Below are 6,076 nucleotides of genomic sequence, written 5' to 3'. Positions count from 1 at the left end.
GTGGTCTCCCATCCAAGTACTAACCAGGCCAAACCCTGCTTAGCTTCCGAGATCAGACGAGATCGGGCGTTCTCAGGGTAGTGTGACCGTAAGCCATTGCAGAGCTCTCATCAAGACTACTTATGCAACTTCATCTATGTTGGGTTTCAGATAACAAACTAGTAATGTATAACAAGACCATGGTAATGGAAGCAAGAGGGGAAAAGCTTACAGCACCTGGTATTCCCAGGTGGTCTCCCATCCAAGTACTAACCAGGCCAAACCCTGCTTAGCTTCCGAGATCAGACGAGATCAGGCGTTCTCAGGGTAGTGTGACCGTAAGCCATTGCAGAGCTCTCATCAAGACTACTTATGCAACTTCATCTATGTTGGGTTTCAGATAACAAACAAGTAATGTATAACAAGACCATGGTAATGGAAGCAAGAGGGGAAAAGCTTACAGCACCTGGTATTCCCAGGTGGTCTCCCATCCAAGTACTAACCAGGCCAAACCCTGCTTAGCTTCCGAGATCAGACGAGATCGGGCGTTCTCAGGGTAGTGTGACCGTAAGCCATTGCAGAGCTCTCATCAAGACTACTTATGCAACTTCATCTATGTTGGGTTTCAGATAACAAATTAGTAATGTATAACAAGACCATGGTAATGGAAGCAAGAGGGGAAAAGCTTACAGCACCTGGTATTCCCAGGTGGTCTCCCATCCAAGTACTAACCAGGCCAAACCCTGCTTAGCTTCCGAGATCAGACGAGATCGGGCGTTCTCAGGGTAGTGTGTCCGTAAGCCATTGCAGAGCTCTCATCAAGACTACTTATGCAACTTCATCTATGTTGGGTTTCAGATAACAAACTAGTAATGTATAACAAGACCATGGTAATGGAAGCAAGAGGGGAAAAGCTTACAGCACCTGGTATTCCCAGGTGGTCTCCCATCCAAGTACTAACCAGGCCAAACCCTGCTTAGCTTCCGAGATCAGACGAGATCGGGCATTCTCAGGGTAGTGTGACCGTAAGCCATTGCAGAGCTCTCATCAAGACTACTTATGCAACTTCATCTATGTTGGGTTTCAGATAACAAACTAGTAATGTATAACAAGACCATGGTAATGGAAGCAAGAGGGGAAAAGCTTACAGCACCTGGTATTCCCAGGTGGTCTCCCATCCAAGTACTAACCAGGCCAAACCCTGCTTAGCTTCCGAGATCAGACGAGATCGGGCGTTCTCAGGGTAGTGTGACCGTAAGCCATTGCAAAGCTCTCATCAAGACTACTTATGCAACTTCATCTATGTTGGGTTTCAGATAACAAACTAGTAATGTATAACAAGACCATGGTAATGGAAGCAAGAGGGGAAAAGCTTACAGCACCTGGTATTCCCAGGTGGTCTCCCATCCAAGTACTAACCAGGCCAAACCCTGCTTAGCTTCCGAGATCAGACGAGATCGGGCGTTCTCAGGGTAGTGTGACCGTAAGCCATTGCAGAGCTCTCATCAAGACTACTTATGCAACTTCATCTATGTTGGGTTTCAGATAACAAACTAGTAATGTATAACAAGACCATGGTAATGGAAGCAAGAGGGGAAAAGCTTACAGCACCTGGTATTCCCAGGTGGTCTCCCATCCAAGTACTAACCAGGCCAAACCCTGCTTAGCTTCCGAGATCAGACGAGATCGGGCGTTCTCAGAGTAGTGTGACCGTAAGCCATTGCAGAGCTCTCATCAAGACTACTTATGCAACTTCATCTATGTTGGGTTTCAGATAACAAACTAGTAATGTATAACAAGACCATGGTAATGGAAGCAAGAGGGGAAAAGCTTACAGCACCTGGTATTCCCAGGTGGTCTCCCATCCAAGTACTAACCAGGCCAAACCCTGCTTAGCTTCCGAGATCAGACGAGATCGGGCGTTCTCAGGGTAGTGTGACCGTAAGCCATTGCAGAGCTCTCATCAAGACTACTTATGCAACTTCATCTATGTTGGGTTTCAGACAACAAACTAGTAATGTATAACAAGACCATGGTAATGGAAGCAAGAGGGGAAAAGCTTACAGCACCTGGTATTCCCAGGTGGTCTCCCATCCAAGTACTAACCAGGCCAAACCCTGCTTAGCTTCCGAGATCAGACGAGATCGGGCGTTCTCAGGGTAGTGTGACCGTAAGCCATTGCAGAGCTCTCATCAAGACTACTTATGCAACTTCATCTATGTTGGGTTTCAGATAACAAACTAGTAATGTATAACAAGACCATGGTAATGGAAGCAAGAGGGGAAAAGCTTACAGCACCTGGTATTCCCAGGTGGTCTCCCATCCAAGTACTAACCAGGCCAAACCCTGCTTAGCTTCCGAGATCAGACGAGATCGGGCGTTCTCAGGGTAGTGTGACCGTAAGCCATTGCAGAGCTCTCATCAAGACTACTTATGCAACTTCATCTATGTTGGGTTTCAGATAACAAACTAGTAATGTATAACAAGACCATGGTAATGGAAGCAAGAGGGGAAAAGCTTACAGCACCTGGTATTCCCAGGTGGTCTCCCATCCAAGTACTAACCAGGCCAAACCCTGCTTAGCTTCCGAGATCAGACGAGATCGGGCGTTGTCAGGGTAGTGTGACCGTAAGCCATTGCAGAGCTCTCATCAAGACTACTTATGCAACTTCATCTATGTTGGGTTTCAGATAACAAACTAGTAATGTATAACAAGACCATGGTAATGGAAGCAAGAGGGGAAAAGCTTACAGCACCTGGTATTCCCAGGTGGTCTCCCATCCAAGTACTAACCAGGCCAAACCCTGCTTAGCTTCCGAGATCAGACGAGATCGGGCGTTCTCAGGGTAGTGTGACCGTAAGCCATTGCAAAGCTCTCATCAAGACTACTTATGCAACTTCATCTATGTTGGGTTTCAGATAACAAACTAGTAATGTATAACAAGACCATGGTAATGGAAGCAAGAGGGGAAAAGCTTACAGCACCTGGTATTCCCAGGTGGTCTCCCATCCAAGTACTAACCAGGCCAAACCCTGCTTAGCTTCCGAGATCAGACGAGATCGGGCGTTCTCAGGGTAGTGTGACCGTAAGCCATTGCAGAGCTCTCATCAAGACTACTTATGCAACTTCATCTATGTTGGGTTTCAGATAACAAACTAGTAATGTATAACAAGACCATGGTAATGGAAGCAAGAGGGGAAAAGCTTACAGCACCTGGTATTCCCAGGTGGTCTCCCATCCAAGTACTAACCAGGCCAAACCCTGCTTAGCTTCCGAGATCAGACGAGATCGGGCGTTCTCAGAGTAGTGTGACCGTAAGCCATTGCAGAGCTCTCATCAAGACTACTTATGCAACTTCATCTATGTTGGGTTTCAGATAACAAACTAGTAATGTATAACAAGACCATGGTAATGGAAGCAAGAGGGGAAAAGCTTACAGCACCTGGTATTCCCAGGTGGTCTCCCATCCAAGTACTAACCAGGCCAAACCCTGCTTAGCTTCCGAGATCAGACGAGATCGGGCGTTCTCAGGGTAGTGTGACCGTAAGCCATTGCAGAGCTCTCATCAAGACTACTTATGCAACTTCATCTATGTTGGGTTTCAGATAACAAACTAGTAATGTATAACAAGACCATGGTAATGGAAGCAAGAGGGGAAAAGCTTACAGCACCTGGTATTCCCAGGTGGTCTCCCATCCAAGTACTAACCAGGCCAAACCCTGCTTAGCTTCCGAGATCAGACGAGATCGGGCGTTCTCAGGGTAGTGTGACCGTAAGCCATTGCAGAGCTCTCATCAAGACTACTTATGCAACTTCATCTATGTTGGGTTTCAGATAACAAACTAGTAATGTATAACAAGACCATGGTAATGGAAGCAAGAGGGGAAAAGCTTACAGCACCTGGTATTCCCAGGTGGTCTCCCATCCAAGTACTAACCAGGCCAAACCCTGCTTAGCTTCCGAGATCAGACGAGATCGGGCGTTCTCAGGGTAGTGTGACCGTAAGCCATTGCAGAGCTCTCATCAAGACTACTTATGCAACTTCATCTATGTTGGGTTTCAGATAACAAACTAGTAATGTATAACAAGACCATGGTAATGGAAGCAAGAGGGGAAAAGCTTACAGCACCTGGTATTCCCAGGTGGTCTCCCATCCAAGTACTAACCAGGCCAAACCCTGCTTAGCTTCCGAGATCAGACGAGATCGGGCGTTCTCAGGGTAGTGTGACCGTAAGCCATTGCAGAGCTCTCATCAAGACTACTTATGCAACTTCATCTATGTTGGGTTTCAGATAACAAACTAGTAATGTATAACAAGACCATGGTAATGGAAGCAAGAGGGGAAAAGCTTACAGCACCTGGTATTCCCAGGTGGTCTCCCATCCAAGTACTAACCAGGCCAAACCCTTCTGAGCTTCCGAGATCAGACGAGATCGGGCGTTCTCAGGGTAGTGTGACCGTAAGCCATTGCAGAGCTCTCATCAAGACTACTTATGCAACTTCATCTATGTTGGGTTTCAGATAACAAACTAGTAATGTATAACAAGACCATGGTAATGGAAGCAAGAGGGGAAAAGCTTACAGCACCTGGTATTCCCAGGTGGTCTCCCATCCAAGTACTAACCAGGCCAAACCCTGCTTAGCTTCCGAGATCAGACGAGATCGGGCGTTCTCAGGGTAGTGTGACCGTAAGCCATTGCAAAGCTCTCATCAAGACTACTTATGCAACTTCATCTATGTTGGGTTTCAGATAACAAACTAGTAATGTATAACAAGACCATGGTAATGGAAGCAAGAGGGGAAAAGCTTACAGCACCTGGTATTCCCAGGTGGTCTCCCATCCAAGTACTAACCAGGCCAAACCCTGCTTAGCTTCCGAGATCAGACGAGATCGGGCGTTCTCAGGGTAGTGTGACCGTAAGCCATTGCAGAGCTCTCATCAAGACTACTTATGCAACTTCATCTATGTTGGGTTTCAGATAACAAACTAGTAATGTATAACAAGACCATGGTAATGGAAGCAAGAGGGGAAAAGCTTACAGCACCTGGTATTCCCAGGTGGTCTCCCATCCAAGTACTAACCAGGCCAAACCCTGCTTAGCTTCCGAGATCAGACGAGATCGGGCGTTCTCAGGGTAGTGTGACCGTAAGCCATTGCAGAGCTCTCATCAAGACTACTTATGCAACTTCATCTATGTTGGGTTTCAGATAACAAACTAGTAATGTATAACAAGACCATGGTAATGGAAGCAAGAGGGGAAAAGCTTACAGCACCTGGTATTCCCAGGTGGTCTCCCATCCAAGTACTAACCAGGCCAAACCCTGCTTAGCTTCCGAGATCAGACGAGATCGGGCGTTCTCAGGGTAGTGTGACCGTAAGCCATTGCAAAGCTCTCATCAAGACTACTTATGCAACTTCATCTATGTTGGGTTTCAGATAACAAACTAGTAATGTATAACAAGACCATGGTAATGGAAGCAAGAGGGGAAAAGCTTACAGCACCTGGTATTCCCAGGTGGTCTCCCATCCAAGTACTAACCAGGCCAAACCCTGCTTAGCTTCCGAGATCAGACGAGATCGGGCGTTCTCAGGGTAGTGTGACCGTAAGCCATTGCAGAGCTCTCATCAAGACTACTTATGCAACTTCATCTATGTTGGGTTTCAGATAACAAACTAGTAATGTATAACAAGACCATGGTAATGGAAGCAAGAGGGGAAAAGCTTACAGCACCTGGTATTCCCAGGTGGTCTCCCATCCAAGTACTAACCAGGCCAAACCCTGCTTAGCTTCCGAGATCAGACGAGATCGGGCGTTCTCAGGGTAGTGTGACCGTAAGCCATTGCAAAGCTCTCATCAAGACTACTTATGCAACTTCATCTATGTTGGGTTTCAGATAACAAACTAGTAATGTATAACAAGACCATGGTAATGGAAGCAAGAGGGGAAAAGCTTACAGCACCTGGTATTCCCAGGTGGTCTCCCATCCAAGTACTAACCAGGCCAAACCCTGCTAAGCTTCCGAGATCAGACGAGATCGGGCGTTCTCAGGGTAGTGTGACCGTAAGCCATTGCAGAGCTCTCATCAAGACTACTT

At 46.7% G+C, this 6,076-nt stretch overlaps 27 non-coding genes across 27 annotated transcripts in view; all 27 read right to left on the bottom strand.

Annotated features, from left to right (window-relative positions):
- The window catches only part of LOC125797878 (5S ribosomal RNA), a 119-nt gene extending 25 nt beyond the window's left edge, over nucleotides 1–94 (bottom strand). The window contains exon 1 of the ribosomal RNA XR_007436697.1: nucleotides 1–94. This exon is cut by the window's left edge and continues 25 nt beyond it. This is a non-coding gene — a ribosomal RNA (5S ribosomal RNA).
- A 110-nt stretch (nucleotides 95–204) lies between these two features.
- LOC125798137 (5S ribosomal RNA) lies at nucleotides 205–323 on the bottom strand. Its single transcript, XR_007436960.1, has one exon. It is a non-coding gene; the product is annotated as a 5S ribosomal RNA (ribosomal RNA).
- Nucleotides 324–433: 110 nt separating this feature from the next.
- LOC125797877 (5S ribosomal RNA) lies at nucleotides 434–552 on the bottom strand. Its single transcript, XR_007436696.1, has one exon. It is a non-coding gene; the product is annotated as a 5S ribosomal RNA (ribosomal RNA).
- Nucleotides 553–662: 110 nt separating this feature from the next.
- On the bottom strand, nucleotides 663–781 carry LOC125798166 (5S ribosomal RNA). Its single transcript, XR_007436994.1, has one exon. It is a non-coding gene; the product is annotated as a 5S ribosomal RNA (ribosomal RNA).
- Nucleotides 782–891: 110 nt separating this feature from the next.
- Nucleotides 892–1,010, bottom strand: LOC125798119 (5S ribosomal RNA). Its single transcript, XR_007436938.1, has one exon. It is a non-coding gene; the product is annotated as a 5S ribosomal RNA (ribosomal RNA).
- A 110-nt stretch (nucleotides 1,011–1,120) lies between these two features.
- Nucleotides 1,121–1,239, bottom strand: LOC125797876 (5S ribosomal RNA). The gene has a single exon (XR_007436695.1). It is a non-coding gene; the product is annotated as a 5S ribosomal RNA (ribosomal RNA).
- Nucleotides 1,240–1,349: 110 nt separating this feature from the next.
- Nucleotides 1,350–1,468, bottom strand: LOC125797875 (5S ribosomal RNA). The gene has a single exon (XR_007436694.1). It is a non-coding gene; the product is annotated as a 5S ribosomal RNA (ribosomal RNA).
- Nucleotides 1,469–1,578: 110 nt separating this feature from the next.
- On the bottom strand, nucleotides 1,579–1,697 carry LOC125798116 (5S ribosomal RNA). Its single transcript, XR_007436934.1, has one exon. It is a non-coding gene; the product is annotated as a 5S ribosomal RNA (ribosomal RNA).
- A 110-nt stretch (nucleotides 1,698–1,807) lies between these two features.
- Nucleotides 1,808–1,926, bottom strand: LOC125797874 (5S ribosomal RNA). The gene has a single exon (XR_007436693.1). It is a non-coding gene; the product is annotated as a 5S ribosomal RNA (ribosomal RNA).
- A 110-nt stretch (nucleotides 1,927–2,036) lies between these two features.
- LOC125797873 (5S ribosomal RNA) lies at nucleotides 2,037–2,155 on the bottom strand. Its single transcript, XR_007436692.1, has one exon. It is a non-coding gene; the product is annotated as a 5S ribosomal RNA (ribosomal RNA).
- Nucleotides 2,156–2,265: 110 nt separating this feature from the next.
- LOC125797871 (5S ribosomal RNA) lies at nucleotides 2,266–2,384 on the bottom strand. Its single transcript, XR_007436690.1, has one exon. It is a non-coding gene; the product is annotated as a 5S ribosomal RNA (ribosomal RNA).
- A 110-nt stretch (nucleotides 2,385–2,494) lies between these two features.
- Nucleotides 2,495–2,613, bottom strand: LOC125797850 (5S ribosomal RNA). The gene has a single exon (XR_007436669.1). It is a non-coding gene; the product is annotated as a 5S ribosomal RNA (ribosomal RNA).
- A 110-nt stretch (nucleotides 2,614–2,723) lies between these two features.
- On the bottom strand, nucleotides 2,724–2,842 carry LOC125797870 (5S ribosomal RNA). The gene has a single exon (XR_007436689.1). It is a non-coding gene; the product is annotated as a 5S ribosomal RNA (ribosomal RNA).
- Nucleotides 2,843–2,952: 110 nt separating this feature from the next.
- LOC125797869 (5S ribosomal RNA) lies at nucleotides 2,953–3,071 on the bottom strand. The gene has a single exon (XR_007436688.1). It is a non-coding gene; the product is annotated as a 5S ribosomal RNA (ribosomal RNA).
- Nucleotides 3,072–3,181: 110 nt separating this feature from the next.
- LOC125798115 (5S ribosomal RNA) lies at nucleotides 3,182–3,300 on the bottom strand. The gene has a single exon (XR_007436933.1). It is a non-coding gene; the product is annotated as a 5S ribosomal RNA (ribosomal RNA).
- Nucleotides 3,301–3,410: 110 nt separating this feature from the next.
- Nucleotides 3,411–3,529, bottom strand: LOC125797868 (5S ribosomal RNA). Its single transcript, XR_007436687.1, has one exon. It is a non-coding gene; the product is annotated as a 5S ribosomal RNA (ribosomal RNA).
- Nucleotides 3,530–3,639: 110 nt separating this feature from the next.
- On the bottom strand, nucleotides 3,640–3,758 carry LOC125797867 (5S ribosomal RNA). Its single transcript, XR_007436686.1, has one exon. It is a non-coding gene; the product is annotated as a 5S ribosomal RNA (ribosomal RNA).
- Nucleotides 3,759–3,868: 110 nt separating this feature from the next.
- On the bottom strand, nucleotides 3,869–3,987 carry LOC125797866 (5S ribosomal RNA). The gene has a single exon (XR_007436685.1). It is a non-coding gene; the product is annotated as a 5S ribosomal RNA (ribosomal RNA).
- A 110-nt stretch (nucleotides 3,988–4,097) lies between these two features.
- On the bottom strand, nucleotides 4,098–4,216 carry LOC125797865 (5S ribosomal RNA). Its single transcript, XR_007436684.1, has one exon. It is a non-coding gene; the product is annotated as a 5S ribosomal RNA (ribosomal RNA).
- A 110-nt stretch (nucleotides 4,217–4,326) lies between these two features.
- Nucleotides 4,327–4,445, bottom strand: LOC125798269 (5S ribosomal RNA). The gene has a single exon (XR_007437099.1). It is a non-coding gene; the product is annotated as a 5S ribosomal RNA (ribosomal RNA).
- A 110-nt stretch (nucleotides 4,446–4,555) lies between these two features.
- On the bottom strand, nucleotides 4,556–4,674 carry LOC125797864 (5S ribosomal RNA). The gene has a single exon (XR_007436683.1). It is a non-coding gene; the product is annotated as a 5S ribosomal RNA (ribosomal RNA).
- Nucleotides 4,675–4,784: 110 nt separating this feature from the next.
- Nucleotides 4,785–4,903, bottom strand: LOC125797863 (5S ribosomal RNA). Its single transcript, XR_007436682.1, has one exon. It is a non-coding gene; the product is annotated as a 5S ribosomal RNA (ribosomal RNA).
- Nucleotides 4,904–5,013: 110 nt separating this feature from the next.
- On the bottom strand, nucleotides 5,014–5,132 carry LOC125797862 (5S ribosomal RNA). Its single transcript, XR_007436681.1, has one exon. It is a non-coding gene; the product is annotated as a 5S ribosomal RNA (ribosomal RNA).
- Nucleotides 5,133–5,242: 110 nt separating this feature from the next.
- On the bottom strand, nucleotides 5,243–5,361 carry LOC125797860 (5S ribosomal RNA). The gene has a single exon (XR_007436679.1). It is a non-coding gene; the product is annotated as a 5S ribosomal RNA (ribosomal RNA).
- Nucleotides 5,362–5,471: 110 nt separating this feature from the next.
- Nucleotides 5,472–5,590, bottom strand: LOC125797859 (5S ribosomal RNA). Its single transcript, XR_007436678.1, has one exon. It is a non-coding gene; the product is annotated as a 5S ribosomal RNA (ribosomal RNA).
- A 110-nt stretch (nucleotides 5,591–5,700) lies between these two features.
- Nucleotides 5,701–5,819, bottom strand: LOC125797858 (5S ribosomal RNA). The gene has a single exon (XR_007436677.1). It is a non-coding gene; the product is annotated as a 5S ribosomal RNA (ribosomal RNA).
- A 110-nt stretch (nucleotides 5,820–5,929) lies between these two features.
- On the bottom strand, nucleotides 5,930–6,048 carry LOC125798210 (5S ribosomal RNA). The gene has a single exon (XR_007437040.1). It is a non-coding gene; the product is annotated as a 5S ribosomal RNA (ribosomal RNA).
- Nucleotides 6,049–6,076: the final 28 nt, after the last annotated feature.

The sequence above is a fragment of the Astyanax mexicanus genome, unplaced genomic scaffold (assembly GCF_023375975.1).
Source record: "Astyanax mexicanus isolate ESR-SI-001 unplaced genomic scaffold, AstMex3_surface scaffold_56, whole genome shotgun sequence".
Classification (NCBI taxonomy): domain Eukaryota; kingdom Metazoa; phylum Chordata; class Actinopteri; order Characiformes; family Acestrorhamphidae; genus Astyanax; species Astyanax mexicanus.
The sequence above is the reverse complement of the archived record's forward strand: the minus strand, read 5'-3'. Positions and strand labels throughout refer to the sequence as shown.